Genomic DNA, 12,859 nt, shown 5'->3' on the forward strand with positions numbered 1-12,859 from the left:
ATTGTGTCTGATCTTTAGTTTTATAGTTATTAGGACGATTTTATCGGCTCGCTCGCATGTTTCAACGGCGTCAGATTGTTAGGGACGCTGCTTTCGCTAAACTAGCAGCTCACGTGTTTCCTGCGTTTGTGTTATTAAACCGTTACTTTATGTAACTTTTAATGATATCTTGTTAGAAACACGTATATCTGAGAGCCAACCCAGTCGCCAAAGCATACGTTGACAGTGTACATTTTCGTGAACACTGGATTACGTTGCATTTCAACATAAAATAGCATGTTATACACACGCACACAAACACACACACACACACAATGCATTTCGCTGCTAAATAAATACTAAGGCAGAATAAAGAATAAATTACCGTATTGGTCCGAATATAAGACGACCCTGATTATAAGACGACCCCCGTTTTTCAACACAAACATTTAGAAAAAAAGATTTGCAGACCACATTTGCAGAACAAAGAACTTCATTTTTTTTTCTTAATAACAATATTAAAAACACAGTGAATTAAACACTTGTTATATTAATGACAATAATAATAATGCCAGTAAAGGCCACGGCACTTTCAAGGCAAAATATGTACAGTATGATTCTAAATGAATATCAAGCAATATTGTGAATATTTTTAAATAACAGAGAAAATAGAGGCCACATATTTAACTAAACTTAACTAAATTTCACCAAATTTCTCCTCCGATGTCTCTCTATCCCTCACACACGTCCTCTGCCCCGCTGTGTTCGCTCTCGCTGTCATCACTCCCCAGCTGCTCCGCTTCCAGCGGCTCCTCCCAAAGCGCGTTTTCTCTGACGTATTCAAAAACTCTCCGGTCAACCTCACTGAAACGGCCACTTTGAGGACCACGGTAGGATTTGCGCTGACTGTTGGCATCTTTGAGGCGTTGTTTTGGTGCTCGCCATCTTCTTACGTTACACTCCGTGACCCCGAACTTCTTGGCAGCTTGGCAGTTGTTACTTGACCCTGCCTTATTGACGACCATTATTTAAAAATTGGCATCATAGCTCCTCCGCTGTTGTTGATTGACCTGACCCACTTTTGAGCCACTTGTCTCTAAATGGCTGTCTTTAAACACCGGTAATGGTCTGGTTGGTAAGGACGCTGGACTACTTCTTCCCGGAACCAATTCCTGGCGCCACCTGCGGCCGCGAATGTGTATTGACATTTAAATGGAGAGGCGAAGAAGAGAAACTGCGCTCTGAATACTAGACCCCGAATATAAGACGACCCGACTTTTTCGGACCTATTTCGAGGGGAAAAAAGGCCGTCCTATATTCGGACCAATACGGTAATTCATTATCATTCAACTTCAACATGTGTTATTACAGTATAGAGTTGTGGAGGGATGACGTATGTTGGCCAACCCGGAAGTGAGCGTCGCCCTGGGTTCCCTTGACAAAAAGCCAACGGGTTTTTCCATTGGATTTTGGATTATTGCAGAAAAATTAGCATCTTTGAAGCACCTCCTCAAAAACTGAAAATAAATAAAAATAACCGTGCTCCAAAGAACGAAATGTAAACCAATGCATTCTGAATGGGAGTGTTTCTCCGATTTTTCCATGCTATACAGAACGAAATGAAACCCATGCAAATAAAGACTTCATGGTCATAATAATCATTAATCTCCTGAGTGTGTAGGGTGGATTCTATTTTTTTCAACGGGGCTGCATCCAGTCACTTGACCGTCATGGTTGCTATGGGGGTTGCTATCGACCACCCCCTCTAATCCTTATGTAGCGAGTGGGGCGATGAGGATGGGATAAAGTAGGGGGGAGGGAGGACCGACAACGCCACCAGGGGAATTACACCCCTGGAAATAAAGTATAATAAAAGAGATGTAACTTGTGTGTGTTAAATAATATTAACAATGCTGATAAGGCAAACAGATTCGTTTAACTGATAGACAGAGACGGGGATTCAAAATAAACCAAATCTTTATTACAAACAGCTAAAACTAATTTATATCTAAAAGTCACAATATCTAAAATAGCAGTCCCAAACTTAAACAAAACCAACCAGACTAAAGCTGAGGCCAACTGCTGAGAGGCAAACTACGCCGAGGAGTGCCTAGGGGTGCTACCACTCACCACAAGTGCCTCACATCAACAGTCACTACACACTAAAGCTGGTGAAAAACGTGTTATATCCCTGTGCTTTAATTCACATGCAAGTGACGGGACCTCACCAGGGGTGCCTAGCATCCTTACAGTTTGGCACCCAGCTCCAGCCTAAATAAACAATAACTATTAAAACATCAATCAAAAACAAACATTTAACCCCCAGTTGGTTCGATAAATACTCAAAACAAAACAATAAGGCAAAGCAAAACAGGGCAAAACAGCAGCAAGTGAACCTACAAAATGGAGGAAAATATAATTAAGTATGGCTCACTATGCTGCATACGTAGATCAATTGGTGTGGCCTACAAACTACTCACCACCACGGGTTTAGGGGTAAGCATGAAAGTCACTCGGTCACAGGGGGATATCCTAAAGATGGTCACCAGCCACAGCAGAGACAAAGCCATACTGAGGCACATCACACCTGCTTTATATAAGGGGCTTGATTAGGGGACTGGGCAATTTCCCTGCTGTGTTCAAGAGCACTATGTTCAACACCGTTTAGAAATGCTTCTACATTGCTACAATCTACCCCTAGGTTTTAAATCGTCGGCCCGACGATTGACACTTACTGCCAAGGCCGAAACATAAATAAAGTGCTAGGCCTCTGCACCTGAGAGTTCGTAGCCCCTATTGCTCTACTTCCAGCCGCTTGAGGTTGGTGGTGGAGGTTGTGGTGCCTCCCGGCATTGGTCCGGTTGGTCCTTCTGGGGGGTGCCTCACTGGTGCCCGGAAAAACAGCAGTTATATCAGGTAAATAACTTGCTTGGTGTTGGCTAGAAGGTGGTACCTGCACTTCTGGTGGAGTTTGTGGAGGGGTGGCTTGGGTTTGCCGACTTGGTTGGCTGTCCAATCCTGAAGGAGCCAGTAGGAACCATTCACCATCCTGTGCAGTCCCATCTATAAGAGGCGATTCTACCTCCTGGAGGGGCTCGCTAGAGGGGCAGTCAGTCACATGATCCAATTTTCTTTTAAGTAATACACGATGAACATGTTTTACCTGATGTAGGTCAGTTACAGGGGCAATGGAGTACACTGGTCCTTGTCCTGATGGGGCCTTCAACACCTTGTACACTACAGAGCTCCAGATGTCCTGAATCTTGTGGCGACCTCTTAGCCCGACATTTCTAAGGAAGACCAGCTCTCCTTCTTGTAAGGATGGATCCCGCACATGTTGATCATGATTCTTCTTGCGTCGCTCAGCCGCAGCCGCGAGATTCTTGGTGGCACCCTCAAATGCATGGCACAGCCGGTACTGGTGTTCAACAATCCAATCATGGGCACTGCCAGCTACAGGTTCCTGCACTCTGCCCAAAAGGAAATCAACAGGTAACTGGGGGTCTTGCCCAAACATCAGAAAAAATGGGGACTCTCCAGTGGACTGATGTGCTGTTGTGTTATATGAGAATGTCACTTGTGGGAGGTAGCAGGACCAATCCCTCTTTTTGGTAACAGGCAGGGTGCGTAGGAGGTTGTGGAGGGTGCGATTGAAACGCTCACATTGGCCATTACCAGCTGGATGGTATGGAGTGGTGTGGCTTTTGTCTATACCATACATACCACAGAGCTGTTGGATTAGTTGTCTCTCAAAGTTTCTGCCTTGGTCCGAATGAATACGCCCTGGTACCCCAAACTTATAGAACCACTCATTCACCAACACCTGCGCCACTGTGGTAGCCCTTTGGTCATGGGTTGGGACTGCTTGAGTGTACTTGGAAAAGACATCCGTCATGACAAGGACATTCTCCATCCCATTCCTGGATGACTCCAATGTTGTGAAGTCAACAGCGAGTATCTGATTTGGGCGAGAAGCAAGTAGATGTCCCATGTATGTACGAGTAGCAGGATGAGTATCTTTGGCTACCTGACATCGTTCACAGTCCAGACACCATTGCTTGATGTCCTGGTGCATCCCTGGCCAATAGCACCGCTGCCGTACCAAGTCGGTTGTCCGTTCGACACCTTGATGCCCATGCTCCTGATGCAGCTGATGAAGGACCTGATTCTTGAGCGACATGGGGAGCACCAATTGAAGGAGATCCCCCGCTTTGGGGTGGCAGACTGTGCGATGCAATACTTCATCTTTTTGCATCATTCAATCCCACTGTCTGACTAGCCCAAGCACTTCCTTGGAGGTCTGGTGCCGTTCAGCTGCATCTGGGCCCTTCTTCCGGGTCCAAAACCTCAGGAATTCCTTGGTGGCAGAGTCAACTTCCTGTAAGATACATAAATCAGATGGGGAGTGAGAGGGGAAAACAGTGATGGTGGCCTGGGTAGCCCTGATTGTCTGATCAGGTTTAAAGAACTGCTTCAGTGGTTCTGGGACATGACTGCCAGAGGCTACAAGTTCAGAGTCAGTAGCCCTGGGTGGGTGCTGTCGGGAGAGTGCATCTGCATTTTGATTACTTCGACCAGGCCTGTACTTGATGGTGAAATCAAATGCAGCAAGTTGTGAAGCCCAACGCTGTTCTGTAGCACCTAGCGTGGCTGTAGATAAGTGGCTGAGAGGGTTATTGTCCGTGAACACCACGCATTTTTGTCCAAGCAGGTAATCTCTGAATTTTTCGGTAAGGGCCCACTTAAGGGCCAGAAACTCAAATTTCATCGAGCTGTAATTACTCATGTTTCTTTCCGTAGGTCTGAGGCCCCGGCTAGCATAAGCTATAGGTCTGACCCTGCCATCCTGATTTTGGGAGAGCACAGCCCCGAGCCCACTGTAGCTGGCATCAACTTCTAGGATGAAAGGCAAGGAGAAGTTGGCATAGGCCAGAACTGGAGCACTCACAAACCTACTTTTAAGGCCTTCAAAACTCCGCTCACACTCCTCCGTCCATGCAACAAGTAGGCTCTCTTTAGATGGTCTCCTGGATTTTGTGCCATTCATTTCAGCCACCAGGCGATGCAAGGGTGCGGCCAACTTGGCAAACCCATCGATGAAGCGTCTGTAGTAGCTTGCAAAACCCAAGAAGGAACGCAACTCTGACACATGGTTAGGTCGCTGCCACTTTGAAACAACGTCTATTTTGCCAGGGTCAGTAGACACACCATCCTTTGATATGATGTGCCCCAAGTAGCTCACCTCTGGTTTGAAAAAGCAGCACTTTTCCCACTTGGCTTTGAGATTTTCTTGCTGCAGGCGGCCTAGTACAGACTCCAAGCGCTCGACATGCTCTGTTACTGTTGAGGAGAAAACAACAATATCATCCAGGTAAAGCAACAATGACTGACTGATCTCCAAAGATCCTCTCCATTAACCTCTGGAAGGTACTTGGGGCATTGCACAACCCAAAGGGCATCCGGTTCCACTCAAACAGCCCAAAGGGTGTGCAGAATGCAGTCTTAATTTTGTCCTTTTCAGTGACTGGTACTTGGTTGTACCCAGCAGCAAGGTCCAGGGTGGAGAACCAGCAGGCTCCTGACAGGGAGTCAAGGGACTCTTCAATGCGGGGCAAGGGAAAGGCATCCTTGCGGGTCTTACTGTTTAAGAGCCGGTAGTCCACACACAAGCGGAGGCTGCCATCCTTTTTCTTGACCAGCACGATGGGGGAAGCAAAGGGGCTACTACTTTCTCTAATAACCTGTGCCTCAAGGAGCTGGTCTTGGCTGCTTCGTACTCTGAAGGGCGGATGCGCCGATATCTTTGGCGTACCGGTACCTCATCCTCTAAAGGAATGTCATGAGAAATAAGGTTAGTGCAACCTATATCTCCCTCGATTGCAGAAAATACGTCACTGTACTTGTGCAATAAGGTTCTGACCTGACCTTGCTCCTACTCTGATAGAGCTGTTAGATCAACTGCAGCAATCTTATCCTGCACTTCATTAGTTACTGTCTGGGAGGAAACTGTGGCTGCTAATTCCCTCTCCTCAAGCCCTGCAGGTAAACTCACGAGATGGGCATTACTTAGGGTGCCTAGGACAGCACTGGGGTAGAGTAAAACATCCTGAATCCCTACATTGACAATCGGGATGTAAACAGTACCTCTACTCACACGGACCAGTGCTGGGGAGGCTAGTAGCCCTGAAGGCAGGCCATTACTCAGGGGCTCGAATAAGGCATAATTTGCTAAATGTTGTGAACAGTTACATGGCTCTAAAAACCACGCGGCAAAGGAGCTGCCATCAAGTGTGTTGTTTTTGTCGTAAACTAGGGTCCGATGGTTAAAAAATAGACAGATATTCCAAGGTATCCTTAAAAGGCAGCTTGGATGTTTTTATTTTCTGCAGTTTAGACTTCTTCTATAACCTATTTTTGAAAGCAAAACACCAAGCTCATTGATTTAACGTGGCAGGGTTATTTGAAACAATTTATTAAATAAATATTTGTGAGAGTCATTCCTTCTCCTGAGTTTGCTTCCTATTTATGTCTAGTGTACACCCCTACTGTCCACAAGCATCCCCCCCCCTCCCCATATGGATTTGGAGAATTGTTGCCACGTCCCAGTGGTGGAGGTATCATATATATGAAAGAGGGCATTCAATTATACTACAATGATCAATTAGGAGGCCGAAGCCCTAAAGGAAGTGATGCAATAGGTGACTGGGTCGAGAAAATGTAAGTAAGCTGTACCTTGGGGTCTCTTATATATCAAAGGGGGTCTCAAAGGACGCATACGCTTCAACCTGTGGCTCCAGCCCTACAGGAATTGACTCAGCAAGTGCTCCATCTCGTTGCACCTCACCCAGCGGCTCGCTTGCAAGATTTTGGCCTGAAGTTCTTCCCTGACCTACACCGTAGCCATCCAACGTGCATATCTGAGAATCAGGCCTCTCTTTAATAATGACAAAAAGTTATGAGAGAAATACACATTAACTTTTGTTGTCTCATAAGCGGCGGGGTGCCGGCTCCTTTTGACCTTTTGACCCCAGACTTCTGGGGGAATAGCTGAATCAATTCATTAGTCAATCAAAAGCGGTGAATCTGTCCTACAATATTGCATTTCCCATTCAGATAATAAAGATTATAAACATCATACACATTCACTTAGGCTACTGGAGATTATGCAAGGAAAAGGTAGGCTATATTTATCGCTAGAAATGTTATTAGAAACACGTTTAATGGTGTATCCGTCCTAAAATATTGCATTTCCCATTCAGATAATAAAGATTAATATAGGCTACGTAACAATTTCACCAAATGCTAGGAGAACGTCTCGCCCCCTGTTGGTGCTATTCCTCCATTAATTTAGAATGGAGAAGAAAGCGTGTACTCCTCATTCTTTGGTCAGGCAAAGCGTGACACTGAACACGCCTTGCGATGTGGACCAACGTATCTACGGATACTGTAGGTATACCACGCTATTTTACGTTGAAATGCGACGTAATCGCATTTCAAGTGTTCATGAAAACGTACACTGTCAACGTATGCTTTTTGGCGACTGGGTTGCCCAGATACACAAAGTGAGATAAATATTCAATTATTATATTTATCATCATCATCATCATCGTCATTATTATGATTTGTTTTACCTTACGTTACCAACAACGGAGCTGAATAAAATTATGCAAGATCAAAGTAGCCTAAGGTAGATTTCTCTGATGGTCTGCAGTGTTTTTTTTTAGATCATGTCAAACAAATCAATAGATAATAGTTGCATAACGTGACGGCATCACCGTTGATAGACATTGATTTCCTTTCGTCTATATCCGACGATGAGGGATTAACATGAATGTCTATCTGATTGACCCCCGCGTTGAAAAACGACGCAAAAGGTATAACATGAATGTCTATCTGACGGACCCCCGCGTTGAAAAACGACGAAAAAGGTACACATTTTTCGTCGGAAATTGACGCCAGGGATCCTTGGCCATGCGTCACACATTTGACGAGTAGGGAGTGAGACTGTGTTTTTTTTTTTTATATATGCAATATAGCCTTATCTTTATCTATTTTCTGGTCGGTACAAACACTAATACTGGTGTTGTAACAAGTTAATTACCCGATGGGTAACTTTCCACAACATGCAACTTATTACTGCGCTTACTTAAAATATACCTGTTCATCCAGTCTTTCAAGAATGTCATCCATCTCAGGAAGAGAAGCTGCCCTCCTGGCCCGATAGTCTGAGAAGTCCTGGAGTGTCCTCATTAATGAAAAGGTAGGCTATATTTATCGCTAGAAATGTTATTAGAAACACGTTTAATGGTGTATCCGTCCTAAAATATTGCATTTCCCATTCAGATAATAAGGATTAATATAGGCTACGTAACAATTTCACCAAATGCTAGGAGAACGTCTCGCCCCCTGTTGGTGCTATTCCTCCATTAATTTAGAATGGAGAAGAAAGCGTGTACTCCTCATGCTTTGGTCAGGCAAAGCGTGACACTGAACACGCCTTGCGATGTGGACCAACGTATCTACGGATACTGTAGGTATACCACGCTATTTTACGTTGAAATGCGACGTAATCCAGTGTTCATGAAAACGTACACTGTCAACGTATGCTTTTTGGCGACTGGGTTGCCCAGATACACAAAGTGAGATAAATATTCAATTATTATATTTATTATTATTATATCATCATCATCATCATTGTCATTATTATGATTTGTTTTACCTTACGTTACCAACAACGGAGCTGAATAAAATTATGCAAGATCAAAGTAGCCTAAGGTAGATTGCTCTGATGGTCTGCAGTGTTTTTTTTTAGATCATGTCAAACAAATCAATAGATAATAGTTGCATAACGTGACGGCATCACCGTTGATAGACATTGATTTCCTTTTGTCTATATCCGACGATGAGGGATTAACATGAATGTCTATCTGATTGACCCCCGCGTTGAAAAACGACGCAAAAGGTATAACATGAATGTCTATCTGACGGACCCCCGCGTTGAAAAACGACGAAAAAGGTACACATTTTTCGTTGGAAATTGACGCCAGGGATCCTTGGCCATGCGTCACACATTTGACGAGTAGGGAGTGAGACTGTGTTTTTTTTTTTTATATGCAATATAGCCTTATCTTTATCTATTTTCTGGTCGGTACAAACACTAATACTGGTGTTGTAACAAGTTAATTACCCGATGGGTAACTTTCCACAACATGCAACTTATTACTGCGCTTACTTAAAATATACCTGTTCATCCAGTCTTTCAAGAATGTCATCCATCTCAGGAAGAGAAGCTGCCCTCCTGGCCCGATAGTCTGAGAAGTCCTGGAGTGTCCTCATTAATGGCTCATCTGAAGTTGAAAGAAATCATCTTTAGATTTTTGCTTCAATCTTGGACATAAGACAATATAATAAAATAAATCCTTTAACCGTGCATGTATTATTGAAGAAGAAATTTTGCAAATGTCACTGATTTTAACTGACTAAGCAAAAAAACACAACGTGTACATAAACGAGGCACAACAAGTACAGTTTGTACTCAAACGAGCCAGTTTGTTGATGTTATAAAGGTTACCTTCTGACTGTCTAATAACTCCCCTTGACCCCGTTTGCCGTATTAATGCTAAGCTCATTAACAATGAGTGACGTCTGCCCCTCTTATATACTATCATCGGTGTGCCCGCATGCACTCCCCCGCCTGGCTGAACGTCTGAAAAGCACAACAAGCCCCAGAGAAAACGCTAGTATTCATTAATATCCAATCACTGAAATACAACAACCACACAATAGAACACACAAACTAACCGTTTAATTAAGGCAGCTGCAGACCGGCGGTCTTACACACCGTAAAATAATATTTTTTCCAATGGAGTCTGGTGACTTGGAGCTTACAAACCACCGGACTCCATTGAAAAAAAATGTAATTCTACGGCGTGGAAAACTATCCTACAGCTTCCTTAATTGAACAGTTAGTTACACATAGCTAGAAGTGTATGCTACTGTATTCTTGCGATAACGAGATATGTCAAGTAGAATACCGAGTATTTGAACTTGCCGGTCTGAAAGGACTGCAGTGCCGTTCTTGCTCGACTGCTTTGTTTGCTGCTTGAACATACCGAGACAAGCACCGCAGGCATCGTGGGGGTCATCCCTATGTTCCCCGGGTCCTATGTTCCCCGGGTCCTATGGTCCCCGCTTGGGGACCATAGGACCCTTTTTAAAAAAAAAAGGTCCTATGTTCCCCGTTTTTCCCAAAAAGGGTCCTATGTTCCCCTGCAGCCATACATACCGGGGAGCATAGGACCCTTTTTGGGAAAAGCGGGGAACATAGGACCCTTTTCTGGGAAAAGGGTCCTATGTTCCCCGCAATCTATCAATCTTTAAAAATATTTTAACTTTGACGCGACATTCGCGTGATGACAGCCAATCGGCGTTCAACAGCGTGGCCACTGAGTGACATGTGTAACGTAACAGCCAATTAGCGTTCAACCGGCCAACTCAGTGCAGTGCAGTCCGGGGTGAACTGCAGCATGGAGGAGAAAGTCATTGTTGCCGTTTGCGACTCACGGAGCTCTTTATATAATAGTATATAATATAATATAACTGTATAATAATATCACGGCCAAAAGCTCTGTGCGCCTCCGGATGGCCGTATCGCGGGGAGCTCTCGTAGGGATTGGCCTTCTCGGGGTTTGTTTACCGGCGTATGAATAGACTGCGTCAGGTTCTCCGACGTCTCTCCCTCTTCCACAAAAGGTAAAGACATGCAATGGTAGTTATGTCGGCCGGAATTTGGCAGTAATGGTGGAAAAAGTAACAGACCGGGGAACATAGAACCCTTTTTTTTAAAAAGGGTCCTATGTAGGGTTGCCAACTTTCAGAAATTAAAATAAGGGACGCCCACCACGGGCCAGACTCCTGTGGGGCGGGGCGCCCGCAGCAGTGGTATGTTTTATTTTGTGCTGGTGTTTTTAGTAAAGGGTTGATCAAGAAAGCAATTAGTCATACTTAAAGCTTGAAATGCTTTATTACCACATAACATTCTCTCATAAAGTGCAGTCAATTAAATCTTGAATGAAATCTCTTTGTGTGGCGTGTGCAGCAATGAACTTTTAAAATATAAACTAAATAAACTGAGAACTTCATGTTACTTTTTAAGTGCATAACTATAGGGACTCTCTTTGAACATTTTTACAAAAAAAAAACAGTACAAATAAACAACAAAAACACAACAAACTTATGTAAAAAAAGAAAGTGCAAAACATTACTCCTCCCCTCAAAACTGTTACTTATTTTTCCAGGTGTACTTCTTGTTACTCCTTGCAGCACTGAGTAACTCTTTGTCTTTCAAAGCGCTGTTGTAAAACTCTGAACAGGACTGCTCAAAGTTGAGAGTGATCAGGAGCTCACTTCTCATGAGTTCTGTGGAGCACCTGTTCCTGCAGTCACTCCATTTGTTGGCCATTCTGGAGAAGATCCTTTCCACACATCCAGTGGATGCTGGGATGCTCAGGATGTGTCTGGTGATAGACAGCATGTTTGGCAGGTCAGCTACTCGAAAGAGAGCCACCCACCTGGCCGCCACACCTTTGGACTTCCATTCATCTTCAGCATCTTCTTTGAGCCTCTTCAGAATGGGTTTTGCTGTGGAGCATTCATCATAAAGTTCATCCATGTTGACTTTATGGATGAGGTTGAGCTTGGTGGTCACCCTCTCAATGTCAGTAAAGGTCTTGGTGCCATGGTGCAGAGAGAGAGGTTGCAGTGAGAACAACCAGTAGTCTTCCGAAAAGTTGAACCATTTCTCAACATATGAGAGTGCTGTGTTGAGGAATGCAGTAAAATCTGCCCTTGCTATGTCAGCATCAAGTGGACGGAGACGCTGCTGCTTCAATTTAGTTTAGTAGCCATAGAACTGTTAATCTCGTCTCTGTGTGAGCTTTTGCTTGAAGTTTTCCATGATGGAATATAACTCAACACAGGTGGTTTCATCACTCTCCAGCTTCTTTACAACTTCCTCAAAGAGAGAGAGGATATTATTGCAGAAAAGAAGGTAAACCTCCACAATGTCTCCATCTTCCTCAGTTGAGTCCTCACTGAACTTTAACAATGCTCGAAGTTGTTTGGGACACTCCTCCCCCCAGGCTGTTGAAGTACGATTTCAGTGCAATCCAGGTTTGCATTAGCCGGGTGATGGCTGGATTAAAGGAGAGCCACCTGGTTGTGACATGTCGCAGAATTTCCTGGAACTCAACATCACAAAACCTACAAAACTCTTTGAGTGATTCTCTTCGTTTGGCAGATGTGGAAAAGAAGGCATAGACCTTCAGCACAACATTTTCCACATCTACAGTGAGCTGGTCAAGAGCATGCTTCACTGTGTTGTGCCAAATATGGGCATGGCAGTTTCCTTGCAGCAGATCTTTTTGTTACTTCTTCAAGTTGGTGAAGGCAGAGTTGTGAATTCCATAATTCACATTTGTGTTGTCTGCAGTGCACTAAATGCTGTCACATGATCCAACGATAAGCCAAATTTGTCAAGCGACTGCTCTATGAGAGCTACAATCCCAGCAGCGGACTCATCTGCATTTTCAATGAAATCCAGCATTTTGTTGGTGACCCCGCATTCTGGACTGAAGTATTGAACAGCAAGGGGGAACATCTTCCTGTTGCCTTTATTTGATGCATCTGTCTGAATGGAAAATGGGAGGGGTTTATCTGATGTTAGGGCCTTGAGAACATCAGCCACTGCCTTTGGAGCAAGGACATCTTTAACCACTGCCTCTGCCTTTGTTCTCCCTATACATTTTTTTTTTTTTTACAATTTTTGAATCCAGGAGAATCTTTTGATTCAGTTTATGTGACACTGTTGTAGCTGAGGTTG

The 12,859-nt window shown here is 44.1% G+C and overlaps 1 protein-coding gene and 1 long non-coding RNA gene across 2 annotated transcripts in view; both read right to left on the reverse strand.

Moving 5' to 3' along the window:
* Window positions 1–12,859, reverse strand: part of uvssa (UV-stimulated scaffold protein A) — a 483,727-nt gene that overhangs the window by 97,817 nt on the left and 373,051 nt on the right. The window lies entirely within an intron of this gene.
* LOC132465643 (uncharacterized) lies at window positions 1,939–2,572 on the reverse strand. The gene is made up of 2 exons (XR_009527653.1): window positions 2,460–2,572; window positions 1,939–2,375 (listed from the first exon to the last, which is right to left on the reverse strand). It is a non-coding gene; the product is annotated as an uncharacterized LOC132465643 (long non-coding RNA).

This window comes from Gadus macrocephalus, chromosome 10 (genome assembly GCF_031168955.1).
Source record: "Gadus macrocephalus chromosome 10, ASM3116895v1".
Classification (NCBI taxonomy): domain Eukaryota; kingdom Metazoa; phylum Chordata; class Actinopteri; order Gadiformes; family Gadidae; genus Gadus; species Gadus macrocephalus.